Source organism: Acomys russatus, chromosome 14, assembly GCF_903995435.1.
Source record: "Acomys russatus chromosome 14, mAcoRus1.1, whole genome shotgun sequence".
Classification (NCBI taxonomy): domain Eukaryota; kingdom Metazoa; phylum Chordata; class Mammalia; order Rodentia; family Muridae; genus Acomys; species Acomys russatus.
Genome location: NC_067150.1, coordinates 17,254,762 through 17,258,848, shown reverse-complemented (window position 1 = coordinate 17,258,848; position 4,087 = coordinate 17,254,762). Strand labels below are relative to the sequence as shown.

The 4,087-nt window shown below is 45.1% G+C and overlaps 1 non-coding gene across 1 annotated transcript; it reads right to left on the bottom strand.

The window, feature by feature from the left end:
• Window positions 1-256: 256 nt before the first annotated feature.
• LOC127198812 (small nucleolar RNA SNORA17) lies at window positions 257-388 on the bottom strand. The gene has a single exon (XR_007831859.1). It is a non-coding gene; the product is annotated as a small nucleolar RNA SNORA17 (small nucleolar RNA).
• Between the last annotated feature and the right edge of the window lie 3,699 nt (window positions 389-4,087).

Genomic DNA, 4,087 nt, shown 5'->3' with positions numbered 1-4,087 from the left:
CCCCCGCCTGGGCCTGCACAACACCGGTCTGGTGGTTTTTCTAGGTTTGACCCGACCCAGGTCAGCCTGAGGGACCCCATGCAAGGGTTGTCTATCTCAGGCTTATTTACTCTTATGGGGCGGTGGGGGGTTGGGGAGCAGAAGGGGCAGTCCCGGGCAGAGTTTTTCTGGCTTCCTGCTCACTCCCTGCCCTGGAAGCCCATCCAGGCCTCTCAGCTCTGGACTGGTGGTCGTTTCAGGCTCACTTTTTTCAGGGAATGTCAGGCTACTAATCATTAGGATGTTTACAGGTCAGAGCACTGAGCTTAGACACAGCCTCTCTCCTCTCTGCCACCTGCTGATGCGCACGTGACACAGCAGCCACACCTGCAACTTCTCTAGGGACAGGTCCTGTTATAGTTTCTATACAAAAGTAAATTGTAAAATGCTAAGAATCACTTTTAAAAATGATGACTAAAGAGGCCAAGCAGGAGCTTTGTAGCTTTATTGGTTTCTCTATATAGTTTTTAAAGGATTTTTCTTTACCTTTTAAAAAGGTATCATTTATTTACATGGGTGGATAAGCATAAATTATAAATAGAAATAACTTCAAAGGGAGAGAAAGCACCAAGGAGTTGCTGAACTACACTAGGTATATATGTATAGGTTGGTGATGGTAGAGAGCTTGCTTGCCTCACATGTAGAAGGACTGGCCCTCATAGCCCCTAGAATGGCAAAAAAATAAAAATAGATAAATAAAGATTATACTTTTAACTAGGTTTTCTTTTTAAATTTTTTATTTTTTTTTTATAAATAATTCAGATTACATCCCTATTGTTATCCCCTCGCTTGTATCTTCCCATTCCCACCCTCCCTCCCTTCCCTACCCTGTTCCCCTCCCCTAGACCTCTGACAAAAGAGAGCCTCCTCCCCACCATATGACCACAGCTTATCAGGTCTCATCCAGATAGCCTGCTTCCCTTTCCTACGAGTGCACACTGGGACCAAATAGCTGGCACCCGAGTTCAAGTCAGAGGCAGTCGCAGCTCTCCCCACAACCATGAAGAATGAGCTGTCCAGGGACTAGATCTGAACAGGGGGTCTAGGTTCGTCGCATTTGTCATCCTTGGTTGGTGCAACACTATGTTTTCTTTTAAAAAGTGTTTTTAAGAGCACTAAGTTGCAGAGAACTAAGTGAAAGAACAGATATGGATAACATGTAACCAAATGTCAATTTCACAAATTAATTTACAAGTTTAAAAAATCTGCATTTCTGTTGGTTTTTCTTGTGAGCACTGAGGAAACAGATGAGAGGTGCTGAGGGACTCACCGGGCACACTGAGGAAGTACAGACACAGAGCCGGGCAGGAGTCAGGCTTGTACAGTCCTGGGTGCTACCCTCCCCAGCCTCGCTTTGTCGGCTGGTCTTCTGGCCTTTTCTGCTTGCCTCCCCTTAGATGTGATTCCAAGGGCTGGACAGCTGAGGGGGAAAGGGAAGCACCCGGCTGAGTATCTTCCTGTCATAGTTTTAAAATTTGTTGGCTATGAGAGCAAAGTTAAGTCAGTGGTGAAAATATAATCTTGAGCTTCTTGATGAATATATTTATTTTTGCATGTTCATCAATATTTGACCCTTCTGGCAGTTATGGCTCCAAAGCACAGTAGATCTTGAACAATGTGATTCTTTGAGGCAGAGACAATGCCAGGAGACGGGTGCTATGGAGTTTCTTTTTCCCAGGCAGCTTTCAAGTTTCTCAGACTTCTTGACTCACTTATATATACAGATTTTAAAAACAGTAGTGTATTTTAATCTTAAATGGTTCATTTCTTTATCATTGTAGTTGTTTAAAGGACATAAATACAAAACTTGCTATACTTTTAGTACACGATTACAAGAGCTGAAATCTTTTACTAAAACAGATGTAGTCACACCTACGTAGACTAATGAAAATCGACACACTTTCTGTATTGGTCCAGTCTCTGTCACTGTGACACAATAGCTGAGCTAATAAACTTCATAAGAAGGAAAAGTTTTAATTTGGCTCACCGTTTCAAAGAGTTCAGCCCAAGGTTTCTTGGCCTGTTGCTTTAGGTCTGTGGTGGCATAGGACATCGTTCTGAGAACATTGTACCTCATAAATGTAAGTACATTATGCTATTGGTTGGCTTCCTTACGATGTAAGATCGCAGCTCACAAGATGTGCTTCAATCAAATTGAGGCACAAAAAAAGTTGCTCTAAGACTCCAGGTTGCTCAAGGATGCACCATGCTATGGTAACTTTGATAATAAGAGGGGAGAAGCCATGCCTGCTTCTCTGCCGATAGATGTCCCAGAAACCCAGCACAAGTGACAAGGCATATTTCTCTGCCTCTCCCTGCACCTGGAGTGCATCGCAGTCTGGGGGCAGCAGAGGCAGGACAGGGGTCATGTGCTCTGCTCCGCTAACCCTTCATAATGGGCTCAAAAGATGGTGTATGGATGAGGAGGACTGCTCATGTAAAGAGGTTGATTCACATAGAGATGTGAGACTGCAGGCCAACAGCTAGTGCCTTGCCTGGGCAGCCGACCCTGGCAGGAACTCAGGTGAGAGATGGACACCTACAACAAAGGGCCGCCAAGCAAATATAGGTGTCAAGTGGCACCGAACTAGAACACCGGTTTCCCGTTCACCTTGCTGTGCTCCAGCTGGACTCTGTAAGGCATTTCAAACGCAGAACAAAGATGGAACACCAAAGCCAGACATATTTATCACTAGTTCTGCTCACTGGGAGACTAATTACTGGGAGCCACGCATGCTTTTTGAGTTCTAGCTCCGGGATTAAACAAGCATTTAAGAAGGAAGCCCTAAGCACCCGCCCACTTTAACATGGGCACATGCTAAGATGTCCAGCAGACGCATGAGGCCAGTGAACTCTACATCTCTGCAGGCCCCCAGGAGAGGCACTCGCTGTTTGGAGAGCCACAGAGCCGATTCCAGACCTGAGGTTTCTCTGGGTGTTCTGTCTGAAGAATAAGAAGGGTAGCAAGGCACAATGACAACTCAAGGAGAACTCCCAGGAGACCAGGAAGAAGAACATAAAATGCATTTTAAGGTCTTGAGGATGCAGCTAAGTGATCACCAAATCCCGCCTAGGGTATCAGTGCTCTTTCCAGCATGCTGGGTTGATGAGCATTACTTCTGATTATGCACTCACCTATAGGGCACTCGAAATAGCTGGTCTTTATCTAAGTTTTGACAGTTTTTTTCAACATACACTTTTCATTTTGATTTATAAGAACATGTGCAATATTATTTAATTATTGCGTTTTACAATGTCCTTCATGAAACCTGCTTCCAAGGCAAGTACATGATGTAATCCTATATATGTGAGCCTTTATTAAATGTTTGACAGCCTCTGACTAGAACACAGTTGCCTGTCTTCCTTCCTCCCTTCTTTCCTTTATTTCTTATTTATTTTATTTGTGCCTATACGCATTGCATAAGCAGAAGTATGTCTACCATATGCCTTCAGGGGCCTGTGGAAGCCAGAAGAGGGAACCAGATCTCTTGGGCCTAGAGTTAAAGACAGCTAAGAGGCACCCAATAAGGGCACTGGGAACCAAACTGAAGTCTTCTATGAGAACAGCAAGTGTCCCTAACCACTGAGCCATCTCTCCAGCCCCAAGGACACACCTGTCTTCCTTTTGAGAAAGTCCAATCAGCAGCCACTAAGAGTAACTGTGAAGGAAAGGCAGAGAGAACTGGAAGCCTGGTATGTGCTTTGGTACCCGTGCGATAGCGTGGCGGGAGCACTGCCAGTGGAGCCTGGAGAAGAACGAAGGAGCCTCTCCCACCTGCTCCGGAGCTGTCGGCTTGCACTTAGCCCTCACTGGAAAAAGGAACAGCCTGTGTAGGGTGTATAAGCAAGAGTTTGCATTAGCATGGGCAACCTTCAGCGTAGTCAGGCAGGATGCTATCAGTCATGATCACGCTCAGCTACTGTCTCTGATGTAGGTACTTTCCCAGCCCTGTTGAAAGAACTGACAGTGTATTCTAAGAGCGTCTATAGGCTCCCAGGGTAGTGAATGGCCTGTTTACTGTTTTGCTGGAGTTTAATTATTGCTTTT